The sequence below is a fragment of the Plutella xylostella genome, chromosome 12, assembly GCF_932276165.1.
Source record: "Plutella xylostella chromosome 12, ilPluXylo3.1, whole genome shotgun sequence".
In the NCBI taxonomy this organism is placed as follows: domain Eukaryota; kingdom Metazoa; phylum Arthropoda; class Insecta; order Lepidoptera; family Plutellidae; genus Plutella; species Plutella xylostella.
Genome location: NC_063992.1, coordinates 6,246,007 through 6,261,712, shown reverse-complemented (window position 1 = coordinate 6,261,712; position 15,706 = coordinate 6,246,007). Strand labels below are relative to the sequence as shown.

At 35.4% G+C, this 15,706-nt stretch overlaps 1 protein-coding gene across 1 annotated transcript in view; it reads left to right on the top strand.

Moving 5' to 3' along the window:
• Window positions 1–15,706, top strand: part of LOC105383285 (hemicentin-1) — a 112,734-nt gene that overhangs the window by 37,375 nt on the left and 59,653 nt on the right. The gene's annotated exons all lie outside the window — the stretch shown is intronic.

The following is a 15,706-nucleotide window of genomic DNA, read 5'->3' as shown; positions in this document are numbered from 1 at the left end:
GAATATCTTGTGTAAAAGTATGCGAGTTTGAGTCGTATATCAAGAGGATAAGGTCGGTAACTGATCGTATTCAGTGTCTGGGCCCTGCGAGACTGGTCAACCGTTATCGACACAAATAATCGTAGAAGACTGTGGTCAAGTTACTGGGGCGAGTGGACTTGCCCGTGTGGTTCCCGCCAACTCTCTTAAGACTTTCTTGATACCGGTATTTATGTATTTGTAAACTCACCGAAGATAAGGACGGGGAGGGATAAAATTTCATGCATTCAATGAAATCTTCATGAGCGAAAAATACCATTCTAATCGGTTCATCCGTTTCGATATTACTGATAGTGATTCAGCACAAACTCACTCTGTACACGTTTAACTTGTAACATACATCTTTTATTTGTTAAGAACTTATTAAAAAGCCTACCAATTTAATACAGTATACTACAAATTACCAGGTTATACAGTAATGTTAGGTTCACAAGTAGATATATGAGTGGATGAATATCAAACTGCCATATGTCACGTCCACGCAAAATTTGGGAAATGGAGGTTTTTGTTTTCTCTATTATTTAATGGTCATAGAACTTGCCCCGTGATTTAATCAGTTGACTTGTGACCTCAAGAATGTATTTTAATAATCAAATCCATTATAACACTCATAAAAAGGCGTAAAAGTTAATAAACAGTTTGGACTTATAGCAGTTTGATATGCCCATACAAGACTTATGCTGTTTTGATATGAGTCATAAGGACTTATAGTTGTTTGAAAAAATACTAATATCATGGGCCGGACTCAGTGAGACTAATATAGTCTATATTCTATTAAATACAATGAAGTTAATCAACCAAAATTTATGGGTAGAAAAGTACCTACCTACCGTATTATATTCTACCCGATACGACCCTGTGTTTACTACGAAAATGCTTTGTGATTGCCACGTGGGTTGGAAAGAAGGGGTTTTAAACTTACTTCGCCATAGTTTTCTGTCGTTTTTTTGCTACACTCTTCAATCTGTTCCTTTTCCGAGCTTTATCAGGGTCCACAATCACAATTTCCTCAACATTTTCATTCATATTCGTTATAAAACACTGGGAGCACACACCACAGCCTCGAAATTCTCACCAAGACTGACGCCATGTTGAAAAAATTACGCTCTGTTATTGGCCGGAATGGACTTGTGAAAATTTGTAATGCGAAACGGTTAGACTTAAAAGGATTTGAAAAAAACTTACTTTTTTAACGGCTTTTTTCTCATTTATGCCTTGCACTTATTGGAACTTGAAGGGCATAGGCAAACTGACATTTTAGCGGAGAACACGACCAAATCAAAAAGTCAAATTTTCGGGTAGGTGGACATATGGCAGTTTGATATTCATCCACTCATATGTAGATAGAGACGTACGATTAAGTGCCTTCCCTACCCGGTGACACGGGGGCTTAGATTAAAAATATACGAACAAGATGGAGTGTCACATAAAAAAACAATTATAAAACTTTCAACTAAATGACCACCAATGCATAAAGTCACAAACCTTCTACCCGAACTAATTCAAAATAATAGTGGTAGAAAAGGAGTGTTACTTGTCGAGACGTTTCATTTGCAGTGACACTCCATCTAGTCCGTATTAAATATCTTTGCACGCAGGGCATCCGCGTGGACAGTGACCTAATACCTACATGCACTACTTTACTCAGCCGAGGCCGTATAGGGTGGTATAGGTTAGCTTACTGCATTTTTATGCATTGCCAACCGTTTCCCCCAAGTACCCATAAACCGTACAGTAATGAAAGCTTTATAGGCAGTATACGTTTGGTTTAAAGGGTTATAAATAAAAAAAAAACTATCTTGGACTATTTAGTGGTTTTTACACTTTACTAAATGAGCTGTCCATTCCATATTATTATCCATGGAAGTTCCATTTATGTGGAATGTTATGAATTTATGACAAAATCCCGGACGATGTAGGTATTACTACATCCGTTCCAATGGGAAACCTGGGATTATAGGCAATTCTGTATCAATAGGTGAATGCTGCGAATGTATTCCACGATATTACGGCTTTAGACGATTCTGAAAGGGCGGACTCAATACCTATACATGAAGGTATCATTTAGTTTTTAAATTAATGGTAGGTAGTTAAAAATCTAATTTGACAGCCGTGATCTTAATAATGATATATCCACAGTTAATAATAATTAGGAAAAATCTGAATAATTTTGGAGCAACCAAACTAAAAGCTCTGAAAACAGTACAGGATGATGAATGATTTAATAACTAAGAATTGTAGTTTTTAACAGAACCACTTATAAAATATCTTTGGAATCAACTACAGAGTCCACTATACTTGTTATATATGCAACCTTCACCTCCGTAAAGAATCTTTGTGATTTGTCAAAAAAATATTCAAGCAATCGAGATTTTATATTTTACAGTTTCAACATACAGAGTGAAGTATACTGTGCCGTCGTATTTAGAAATTTAGGTGTATATGGGAAGAAATATAAATTCGCCAACGTCACTGTTAAATTCCATCCTGTTTATCAATAAGTAGAACTTAATATTGTGCTGCCTACAACAAGTAATTTAGATAGTTTCAAACAACATTTAAGGGTCTGCAATAGGGAATCGAGGGTTGGCATTGTCATAGAATTATGTAGTAAATGATGCTCTACAGCCTTGAAAAAAATCACACAGGTAGTTGAAGAGTCTAGCTAGGTGCTGAATCATTCGAATTTAAGTAAATGATTATGGATAACTGTAAATTAATTTCAGAATATCAAGAAAAACCAGTCAATCACACTCCCGTATTGTAACAACTGTGTCGTAATTATTAAGAATTTTCATATGATTTTTATCATATTATAAAGTTAAAGGCTTGGACTAGGCGCTAAATACCTTGTTTTTTAATAAACACACACTTATTTTGTGTAAATTAATCCCAAACTTGAGCAATTTTTTTCCCTCAAATCTTCATACAAATATCTATGGCGGCTTTCTGTGTTATAAAATCATAAACACAAGTGACGTTTGACTCAGTTGGCCGCTGGCCTCCAAAGAAGGGTCACGTCGGTTTAGGCAGCACTGACAGCTCGCGATCTTATCGTGTACAGATACAAAATCACTGCACATTGGTTGTCATTGCACTTTTTCAACTTTTATGACACCAACATAATTTGATTTGAAATTGAGGAAGCATAATTCTTCCAGTATATTCAATACATTAAATTAAATTAGATAGTGTGCAATATTCTCGTGATATTACAGTCTCGTAAAGGTCTGATGAGGAGCAGGAATATAGCGAATGGATCTAAGTGATGACAATACGCACGAACATTAGGTTAGGGATCAAAAATACAGTCTCTTGGTGCTGGTTGAGGTATGGTCTCGTGAGGATCTGATGAGGGCAGTAACACGGTGGTGGCTCAATTTTATTTCAAAGATGTTAATAGCTAAAAGCATCGAGTTTGGGCTATTAAGTATGTTTTTCAGAGAGAGAGAAAGAGATTTTGTTTTTCCTCTGGATGTGTTAGGTTTACTGGGTTTACTAAGTTCATTCTGTTAATGGCATCAAGTTGTTATGTGTTCATAAGTAATAATTATTTATTAACAAAATGATGTTGGTTCCCCACGAAAATGTAAAAATAAAAATAAAATAAATAAAAATAAATTCGTAACGTAAAATTGTCAATGACGGAATTTCTTCTATAGACAGTAGCCACAAAAAAAAACAAACGATAGATGGCGTGATTTGAAGATAAAGATACATTTTTTCGACACATAGACAGCAACAACAAAAAAAATACAGATTTAAAGAAAAGAAACACATACTTATACAAAACAACAAAGAAAAAAAAAGGATACACATCAAAATAACTGGAAAAAATATAAGCCCCAATTTACTTGTGTGGGACAGGGAGTACCATAATATTTTTTTTGGGGTACTCCCCATCTATGCGAAATATAAGCTTGATATCTTTACCCGTTTCTGAGAAAAAGGGCGGTGACAGACAGTCAGTCAGACAGACGGACAACAAAGAGATCTTATAACGGTTGCTTTTTTTCTTTTGACGTTCGAAACCCTAAAATTAAGTAAAAATATTATGCTGCCAAAAAATGTACTTACAGGTATTGAAAAAGCGGTATATAAACAAATTATACCAGCAGAGGGTTCACCATTTAGCTGAATGTTACTTAGAAAATGGCCTTGAGTGGCGGTCAAGTTGGTCCCCGCCTGCGATACTTTCCATTAACATTGGGACTCGTTTTCATGTTTTTAGCGTACAGTCAGGTTTTTATTTTTTTATAATTGAATTTTTTTATTTGTAACTTTTTAGTTGTTTTTATTTTATGAAATTTTACGTCGGTAGGTAGTTCATGATCATTTTTTATTTCAATAATTTTGGTGTTGTTATTTAAATACCTTCAATATGCATATTTTTGTAATGTGAAAATCAAGTCCTTTCATTTGATACCTTACACGGCAAAGTTGAATTATTATTTTTTCGATCATCACGTTATGTCCTCAAGAGGGCGCTATGTACATTTTAATGGAACGTCACATAGCCTATAGCCATCGCGCCATCAATACGCTTCTAACAATACCTCATACATCAAAATCTATCAAGCCGTTTAGGCTACAGGAGGGAACAAAGAAACAGACAAACATACATATATACATACATACAATCAAAAAACATTACCCTCCTCCTTCGGCAGTCGGGTAAAAAGGAGTAAGACAGGGGGTCATTCTGAACTTTTGCTCTACGAGTTTTGGAAATTAACAAAAAAAAACCTTTTTCATAGAAACTTTGTTGGACATGTGACTTTTTACCATGGAAAACGAATATTTTTTTCGCGAATTTGCAAATCTCGTAGAACAAAAGTTGTTCAGAATGACCCCTTGAGTCATCCGCTTTTGGCTTAGTATAGCCCTTTTGCGACACTATGTATTTACTTTGCTTTGTCGTCGGGGTTCAGTTGGCTGGAGGATGCCCGAAACTTATTATCTACACTTTAATACTTTTAGTTACCTTTCTACAAATAAATACCACATTTGTTTGAGAAAGCTAATCGGGTTCCGAGTATAGAGTAAAGTGGCACCCCTATTAATTTCTACTCTTTCCTGGTGCCTACCAGTGTAAGTAAGAATTATACTTACTTACCCTAAAATCACCCAAAATGTACTTGAACATAATTGTCAATAAAGTTGGCGAGTAAAAGTTTATCGACCCACTGTGCAAACTTACATGTGTGCGTGTCACTGCGTGTGCTGTGTGAAGAGCATTGAAAACCCAAAATTGGCGCGGCACGTCACCCTGTACGGGCCCTTAAGTGATTACACATAGTTCAGTCCTTTGTGACTGGCAGATGAGGTAAATGTCACTAAGACCGCCATTGTTATACACACCTACATTGTTTGAAAGTTTTAAATATCTAAAGGCAAACGTTTACAAATTGTTTGTTGGAATTAGAACAAGAATAGTTTAGCAGTCATTGGTGGCGCTAAAATTTATTATTGGTGATTTTTTTAATATTTGGCCTAGTACCAGTATTGTTTAAACTTATTTATTCTACAATTCTACATAGTAATACCAATACTCTCTGTATCAGATGGCGTCACCTCGTCAAATGTACTGACTCTGTTGTTTTTAGACCCAAACTAAAATATTTTTAGGTGAAAGCTAGCCAGTCAGTTACATAATGTATGGAGAAATTACAATTTCAAAGTGTAAATAAAAACAGATACGTCCTTTTAACCGACCAACTGAAAGCGCCTGTAAAATATGTATGTCAGTATCGTAAAATTCTGCCTCACAGGAGGTACAGAAAACCTATGATGAGCACTCAATATTCTATCGAGGAGTCCACGAGCCTGCGCATTTTAAAAGACCGTATTTAATTAAAATTCTAGTAGTTGTTCTTGGGGTGTGTACTCCTGAGTCTCCTGACTACATACATTTGCATACAAAGGTCTGTATGTCCCGTATTTATTGGTTTAGGGCCACCTCGCCGGAGCGCCGGTGGCATTACAATGTAGACTGTTTGAGTGAGAACAATGCGGCGGGTGTTCATGACGGTGTGTGTGCCCGCATAATGATCGAGGCCCTCAGCTCTTGTCCCAAGACTCCTAAGATCCACTTGAGATGCCTTCGGTTTCCCCGACGCCAACGCATGTAAATATACCGCCAATTCACACAAATCAATAGAAGCTCATTCCCAATTCCTCATCAATTCTACCTCGTTGGCTAAGCCATATTTAATCAGTTATTTAAAGAAAATCTACCTTTCTGAAATCACTTCAGTAGTATTGGAAGGTTCTCGGTCATTCATATAAAGATCAGTATTTAAATAGTCTAGAAAGGTCAATACCATTAGTTCTTATCTCGTAAGCTTAATTGACACAGCGAGTATTTGTATGGCGCCTTGTATTCGTCACACTCATACTACCATAGAACGATATATAGGTATACAGACTCACTCGAAGGAAGTTATAGTTCACATATCGCTGTCATACGCTCCCACGGCGTCATTTTACAAGACCAGAAGCAGCCCATGCTCTTTTCAGGATAAACCTTCGTATCCAGAGATAAAGATTAAATTTGCTTGAGTCAACTGCAGCAGCTAAGAAGCGTGTGTTTGTTAGTAGCTTTTTGTTCTTGTAAGTAGTTTAAGTAATCCTTAAGACAAGTTGGTAAAGTTGTTTTTTGATAAGTGTTGTTGTACGCTTGAGTGCCTGTTGTCGCTCCTTTGTGTATTGTGTTGTTGATGCAGTTTCATTTAAAACTTTAACTCGCGTTTATAACAGAGACACAACATGAGTCAATATAAGCTGAGTGATGCTGATGACATTATACACATCTTGTTCGGGGGTTTTAATGATCCACTTGAACCATAATGGCCACTTCTACGTCTTTAACTGTTTTATATGTATATGTTGTGGTATTTTTAATTACTTCAGCCTAAATTAACTATCTTCACTACCTCTAAATAGTTGAATGAAAATGGTTTTCAGACCAAGGAATGTGTTACATTTATTGTCTTGTAATACATATTTATAAAAGCTCTTTCAGCAAAGATCAGACCATGACAAAATTCCGGTGACACGAGTTTTACATTAACTTATGTTTAAAAAACAATTATGTTTAATAATTAGCTTTTAATTAAGTACCTAAAATGCTCAGTAGGAACATTCAAAGACGGAGGTTATTGAAATGAAGCTCCAGGTAAGGAGATAAAAGACCGATATTTGAAATGAGAATTTGAGTTAAACTGAACATTTAAGCGGCTTAAAATCGCTAAAGGAAGCTTTTGTAAAATGGTTCGTCAATTAAGGCGTCCCAATTTGTTTGTGCCTAAATACAATTATCTACTTATTCATAAAAAAACTTCGTTAGTAGGCACTAAAGGATTTGCCAGAGAATAGCATCATTCGATGCGGGTGCGCCGGTCGTATCTATATAAATAAATATTATATTGTACAGTATATTTCATTGACTTGCATTTTATTATAATTTCTTATATCATAGTATACATATTATGGACGTTCATTAACAAAACTTATCATACCGGATTCGGGTTTCAGGTGATCCTTGTAAATATTTACCGACAATTGGATGAATTCATAACTTCATTGACTTTATAACCTGCTCTTTTAATATATTCATGAACATATCAAATTTAATGTTTTTCTGTGTTTATTACATAATTATTTACTTATGTGTGTTTTTTTTATTTACAGGTAAATTTCACGACTACAATCGCTTAAAGATGAAATGGTCTTTCCTGGTCATCTATTTTATATGTCTGAGTAAGTATACTCACATTACTTAAACACGCCGTAGGTACATAACTATAGTATAATAATCCTAATAGATTAATAAGTCTTCCAACCATTCAAAAGTTATACATTTATCCACCAAAATCATAATCATTAAACATATTTACCTAACACATAATAACAAAGATCTCTTGGCAAAATTCAACCACAGCGGCCAAACATTTTAAAAGAAAAAATATTGTTGTGTTCAAAATTAATACCATACCACTATGAAATTGAATCAATCGTGAATTTAAAACCATATTATTTATAATTGCAGGCTGAAGCCTAAGTAATTGCTAGGTTTATTATCGGATGAGTACAGGCTGATCAAATCAGTGGAGCTCATTTACTGTAAACTGTTCACGGTATATATCTCCTGATTAGATATCGCCTCGGAGCTTGTATAGATCCGCATTGAATCTGCATCATGCAAGAGCTTAGTGAATACTTTACTACATAATATGTGCAAATATGTAATCATTATACAGGGTGTTGCAAAAAGGGTTATTATAAACCGAAAAAGAGTGACTCAGGGGGTCTTTCTTGTGGATATTACAAACGGGTAATCTTTATGTGTTTGATGTACTTATGAAGAATTCAGTCAATAAAATGCTTCCCTTATTTTTCTACGAGTACTGTTTCTGCGAAAATTAGAGCATGCCAGTCTGTCTCTAACTATGAAACCTAAAAACTACATTTTCAGCGAAGTGTAACCTGCGAATGAATATGAATAATTCATATTTTCCTATATTAATGAAATATAAATTGCCTGTTTGCATTTCTTTAAAAGCTTTGTAGGTATGCAGAGTATGCATTCGAAAATTAAAATCATTTTAGTTTCAATATACGATATGTACAGGTCGATGGTAATTATTTTTAATGATTTTTGCCGCAGCAAACTATAACAATATTTTCAGGCGATGAAACGTAAACATACCTACCATATGTTTCTTAAATCGTGTGTAAGTTCTCTGAATTTTTCATAAAGTACCCAGATACCTCAATCTTGCAACCACCAAGAAACTACACGATCTAGCTATTACTCCGCCTTTTACTGCGAAAATAAAAACGTAAATACATTGTAAAAACGTTTTGACGGCCCTTTTATGCGAGTGTGGCCCCATCTCATTGAGTTTTTTGAGAACGATGCGTGTAGTAAGTACATAGAATAAGAAACAATAATAAAGGCATAAAATTATTAACAAAACCCCGACATAAAAAAAATAAGTGATACAGATAGTGTGGAACCTGCCTAAAATAAACTAAGAAAAAACGTTAAACTAAAAAAAATAATTCAAGAAGTCAATTATTATATCAAACCGCACAATTGCTGATTCTGAAATAGTACGAGTATTATTGTGAAATTGCCTTAGCTAAAATGAAAGAAGAAGTATTCATTGATTGGTCAAAGTGTGTAAATAATAGTTTTCAATAATGCTGATTGCTTCGGTCGTGACTGGCGATGCTAGTGCTAGGCAGTGAAGTCGTGCCGGAGTTATGTAGAGAGCTGCTTGCCAAATTACGACTAACTGAATGAATAGAACGTTAGCGGATATCTACTCTAATTGACTTACTGGTCGTTTCTTTAAAAAAATATGCCTAAGTACCTAGTTTTTACAAAGAATATGGATTAAAAATTTGAAGACATATTTGAAATTCAGTTTATAGAACTGCTAGATCAATTTAGTTTATAAAACTGCTAACATTACTTATATTGCTTTCACTAACTCAGTCTATTATCTTGACATGGTATCATCTTAATTTATCTAACTCCAGTGTCTACATAATTGAAAGAGAAGTAAACTCCATTTAAGAGGAAGAATTTTAATCAACCGGCAAGTTGACCGTGGAGAGTCATGGGCTCCAGGCAAACGGAGGCTAAACTGCGTCTAAGTAAGCAAAGCACCCGCGAAGCTATTTTAATACGTCCGGAACTGGAGCTCACGAGTCGTACCCTGAATAGTTTATGTCCCGGCGCGGGATAATTTCATGAGCAACGTCATTGCCAGAAATGTGAGGGTATTCTGGACCGGGTCGAGCCGCGCGCCTCGTCCGCGAGCTGACTACTTCTTGGCCCTGTAGCACAGGGCATAATAATACGTGACAAAAGTTCTCCGTCGCGCTCACTCTTGAGGCTGCGCGATGTGAGTGAGGGCGATGCAAGACTTATGTCACGTCTTAAATGCGCCCCGAACTAGCCCTTCTGGTCTAACTTGCCTGGGAAAAATGCTTGTATAATTGTCGCAAAAAGGGTTATGGAATAGCAGATGGGTCAAATTGTACACTTCTAGGAAAGTTTCAGCATGCTCTAGGTTTTCCCCTGGGTATTCCTGGATATCAAATACAAAGTAGCTGTTCTGGTCACGTCATTTATTTGCTCTGGCTTTATTTGGGATCCCTTCCACGTGGCCATTGTTAAAGCTTGGAGGTTGCAATTCTAGAGACATTTTCTAGATTTGTTTCTTCACAATGTAGGTAGGTAACTTAACTTACAGCTCAAGAATGTGGCTTGTTCCTGGCAGATTGGTTAGACCGAAATAAATAAAGCTAGGCACTCATTTCTGAATTTCAGCTCTTCAAATGACGTTTCGAAGAGGTGGTGTTAGAGTATTGTGGGCTTGTGTAGCTTAAGAACTTTGGATCAAGCCTCTATCCAGGTGTGGTCGACTTTTATCTGATATTGATTCAAGTGAGCCAAAAAATTTACACAATTAACTTTAGTACATTTTACCTAACCAGAGAAACAATACGTATAGGTAACGAGACCCACATAATGCGATGATGATACGACTATAAAGAGTTATGGAGCCTGCGTGATAACTTGGCTGACATCCAAGAGGTAGGTGATACGCGCCACCTTTGCCAACTATCCAACCATCTGTCATAAGATTTTGAAGAAGATCGCGATATTTGGCGTGAATTAATAATATATTTTACGTGCAATAAAAAAAGGATAAATGTCAGTAAGAAAAAAATATCTAAATAATGCGTGTTAATCTGTTAATGTCCAGTCTAAATAGTATCCTTACATAATTAAGGTTCTGCGACCTATGTCTGTCTCAGTGAATTCACCACCTCGGTTAGTTCAGGTACCTTTACTTATTAGATACCATGTATTTAAAATGTTTGTAAATGTTATCATATAGGTACATTATAGTGTATACAATTTGTAACGTGTATGTGTAGACGTAGACCGGACACCACAGATCGAAATATCTTATTACCCCTTGTTAAACCGGAGCACGCGGGGGTCATTTAGAGGCAATATGTTTTTACGGGGTCGGGCAATAAATAAAACATCAAAGGTGACAAATAGCGGATCGTAAAGAATGTCCGCAATCTCAACCGCCTCTTTGACAAATCGCCATCCTTTACGGACAGAAAAACACTTTCGTGAAACAAATTGTGGCGACCTCTCGCTATACATTGCCGAGGTAAAACAAGGAGAGAAAAAGCTCAATATGTATAGGTAAATAGAAAAATCTTTCATTACTTATTTAAGAAACAATACTAGCTTTTTCCCGCAAGATCCGCTTCGCCTTTAAATGTTCTAATCATTGTTTATTAATAAAATCTATGACATTAAAAAATGTAAGTACTGATAAGATTTATGAATTCAATAGCAAAAAGTAGGATGCAAATAAATAACAACCTACTTGCAAGTAAACCCTTGAAAGAACTTAAAGCTTCAGTGCGATGGAAAACTTTTGTCACGACTCACACACACATATGTAAATATGTAGGTATTTTAAATATATAATGATATGTAGTTGTAGGTATGTTATAAAAAATATTACAATAACAAGTTAACTCATTCTTTTTTCAGTAGGTAAGTACTTATAGAAATGCTGGATTAGTAACGATAATCATGTAGGTACTTATAATGAACATAAATCTAGTTGCGCACTATACCCACGCATATGGTTTAATTAAACCATGATTAGCTTTGCCATTATATGATTCTCCTAGTACCAGCCCGGAGCGTACCTTTGAGAATTTCCATCGTCTTCCCGTGACCTACTTAAAGTTACACTTTATTTGTGATAATTTACAATGTCTTCTTACATACCTACTCTTCGTTAATTACATTATTGTTCTTAGAAAACAATTAATCTACTTTAATTTTATTAGGTACTTTTACTTACTGCCATAACGACACTTATGCCTATTATTATATGTGACATTAAAATAAGTTTTCGTATATATATAGTACTTTCCTGGGTTTATTACTTGCAAAAACTTCGGGACTCGCTCAGAGAAGTTTATGACTGTTCGGCTGTCCCATTTCAAAACACAGTAACCGCCAACTTTAAAAAAAAACGGGTCTTTGATTTATACATTATTTTAGGCGATTCCGCACAAAACTGCATTGTCAGAATATCAAAAAACCGCTTAGAAACGAAAATAAAATTTCTAAAAACCTAGTAACTCCACCCTGCGAAATCAAAAATGCCACGAAAACCATTTCAAAACATAGTAAGAGCCACCAACCATTTTAAAACACAGTAAGTGAAAATGACTTACTAGGTTTTAAAATGGTCAATGGCGCTTACTAGGTTTTGAAATGGTCAGCAAAGGACAATTTTCGTCCGTTAATTTTAGTAAGTCACAAATGGCATACATTATTACTAACACTTTTTTCGAACAAAATATCAGACATTTCAGAACCTGTATCTTTGCACCAATGAAACCTAGAGAGTTGAATTAAAAGTAGAACATAAGTGAATTTTGTCTTCTTTATAAAAGCTATAGAGACCTTTCTCGTTAGAACCTTTCTACTAGCCCTATTTTGCATAAACAAAAAAAAAAACAAGTTATAAAACTGATTTTTAGATAGAAATTTAGGAAATATTGTCTAATTGAAGGCAGCCATAAATAATTTTCATGTTAGAGCCTTCTGAATATGGCTATTTAATTCATTTACATAAAACAAAAAAACAAACATAAAAATATGCCCGTATTTCAGCTATTACTTATAGTGCCGTCGTGTAAAAGTGCTGCAAAATTGGATTTATAATATGTGAAGGATCCCAAACATATAAAAAATGAAATTATTACGCAATTATTGCAATTTCAATATACTTAACTTGTCTTAAATGACACAATAATGGCCCTTACTAGGTTATGAAATGGTCAGTGAGGGCGGTTTTAGGGTGAGAAAACCATATAAAACCTAGTAAGTGTTTTCTTTTGTGCATTACAGCAACAATTTTAGTCATATTTAAATGAAATAGTATTGTATATAAAGCCTAGGTTCTGCCGCTTCTTTTAAGCTTACATTTGTTCAGATATCTATCATAGTTTTACCAGGGCATTGAAATGAAGGTACAAAAACGTTTTTTGGCTCTCCTGAACATTTTGTCTCATGGCTGTTACTGTGTTTTAAAATGGGACAGCCGTGTTCGCTGTCAAGTATACTCACTAATCCAAATGACTACGAGTGTAAACTCTGCTTATGTAATTAAACAATTCAAAGCTTCTTCTTCTTAATGATGTAGATATTATGTTATAGATGATAAGCTAAATATTTTATAATACATCATTTGATGCAACTTTTGGCCGTGACATCGATGTGCATTGCAATTTTAAACGTACCTACTTATTATCCTTCTTACTACAATCATCTACGCACCTTCTCAATTATACATAATTATTATATCATCAGCACATAATATATACTCATGTACTGTTCATACTAAACAACAGACATTCCTATTATTATAATACCTATGATAAAGGCGAACCTCCGGACAATTATTCTCAGAGCTCGGATATGTGAGTAGTAATGTGCATAGATAAGATGAAGTTATTTTTCTTATCGCATACGTTACAGTAGTAGACCTGCTATTTGCTCAGCATAGCCTTCGACATCACGGTTAATTTTACTTTCTTATTTGTTTTTACATTTTAAATAGTCATATATCTCTTACAAACAGTGGATGGAAACATAAGTTTATTGCCATTGTCATTTAGTTGCAGTTTTACTTCAGTGCATACGCACTTATGCCTTAAATTCCACAATAATTTATTGATGTGATGTATAAGAGCATTTGCTGAGCAAACCATCTCTGAGCTTCGCTTTGGTCAGTCTGATCCGGATTGTTAGGCTTACTTGTATTACCCAGTACGTCCATTAGGTGCGGGGTTACTCTTGCTTGACGAAATACGAAGTGTTGGAGAGCTGCAGCGCTAACCCCGACTCTATCTTGTTGCATTAAACGTACCGATTACGATTGCATGACCGGACGCCGAAACTTCATGTTTAGTCAAGCAAGAATAGCCCATGGCCTGCTGGTACAGACCTCACTGTGTAGCTGTGTACGCGTATGTACAATGTACATATCATATAACTATTCTTATCTTGTTACATTGAGTTTAAAGTTACTCGTCTACCGAATCATTAGAATTTTATTGTCTCGATGTGCTCGTATGAAATAAAGCTGACTCGAGTTCGAAGACACTATCAATTCTAAATTCCTTATTTGAGTTTATTATTATAAATGGTTAATAAGTTAAATTTGTAGAACGTCCTGACTCCGAGACATTACCAATAACACGCTGATTACTTAACTTTGTTCCTTGGGGAGTTTTACGAAGTAAATTAACGCTTTCCTAAGCTAGAGGTAGCTATGTGGAAACCCCCAAACCCTTGTAGATACTAATTCCAATTCAGAATTTTAATTAAATTTCATAATTACTTTTCTTTATTAAATAGGTCAGTAAAGTAAGTAAGTATATCTACATTGAAAATAAAGTTTATCAGTTAGTAAGTAGGAACACTTAGTACTGTATTGTGATAAGCAAAAGCCTAGAATGCTACAGCTAGGGTTAGGCTTGTTTTTCACCCTCGGGTGACGGTGACTAGCAGTTGGCACCTCACCAGGGTAATGTTCAAGCGTTATTAAGTAGCGGCGTGGCGTGGCGAGGCGCGGCGTGGCGAGGCGCGGCGTGGCGTGGCGTGGCGTGGCGCGGAGCGGGCGTGAGATGAGATGTGGTTGTGGTAGACTGCTGGAGATGGCGACTCCCATAAACTGTCGCTAGTTTTGCCAGAGACAAATACGTCCTGTTTGACGTGATCGCTTTTACTCAATCGGCAACAAAGAGCTAAGGTTGATTGAAGTTTTCTAAGTATAAGTATTGATATGAAATTTTTAATACATAGGTTACTTGGAATTAGTATTCAACTCAATTTAATTATATGGAGTTAAATAAATAAAAGTCCTAATATTCTAAGTAAAACTCTTGTGATCTAGAGAAGTATCTATTCTGTTACAGTATTTAGTGAAATTCCGATAATTAATGGTGCAAAACGTTTAAAGAACCCGCGTTGGTAAAGGCTATCAAATTAATTTGCTCGATTAAGAATGCTAAGATGCGAATTGTTCGTGTAATTTTCAATAAAGGCCGTATACTTTCAGATAAATTAAATCAACAAAATAAAACTGTTCCTCTTGGCTGCCTCACTTCGGGAAATATTTCATTATTTTTCTTGAACGGAGAACATCGTTTTCGCTCAAACTCAAGTAGTCGGCGTTAAGGAATCATACCTACCTACTGTCGAAAATACGGGCTGTGTTTTTTCTATCTTTTCTTTATTGATATGTGAGGCAGGAGGACGAAAATTGAAAATGTATTACACAATATAGTTAGGTAGGTAGAATACCTACATTATTACTTTGTAAGGGCTTCATATTTTCACTCTTAAAGTAATTTAACCGAATTTCTGAATCAGTGAAATGTCCAGTCTAATTCTACGAAAGAGCTCAAACAAAAACCTTTTATGTGGGGTTATGTAAATAAGTAAGGAGACCACTTGTGTAAGCAGAAAGGCAGTATTTGTCTATGTATTAAGAGTTGGTAAACAGTTGGTATGGCTAAAACATTGAAATTTACA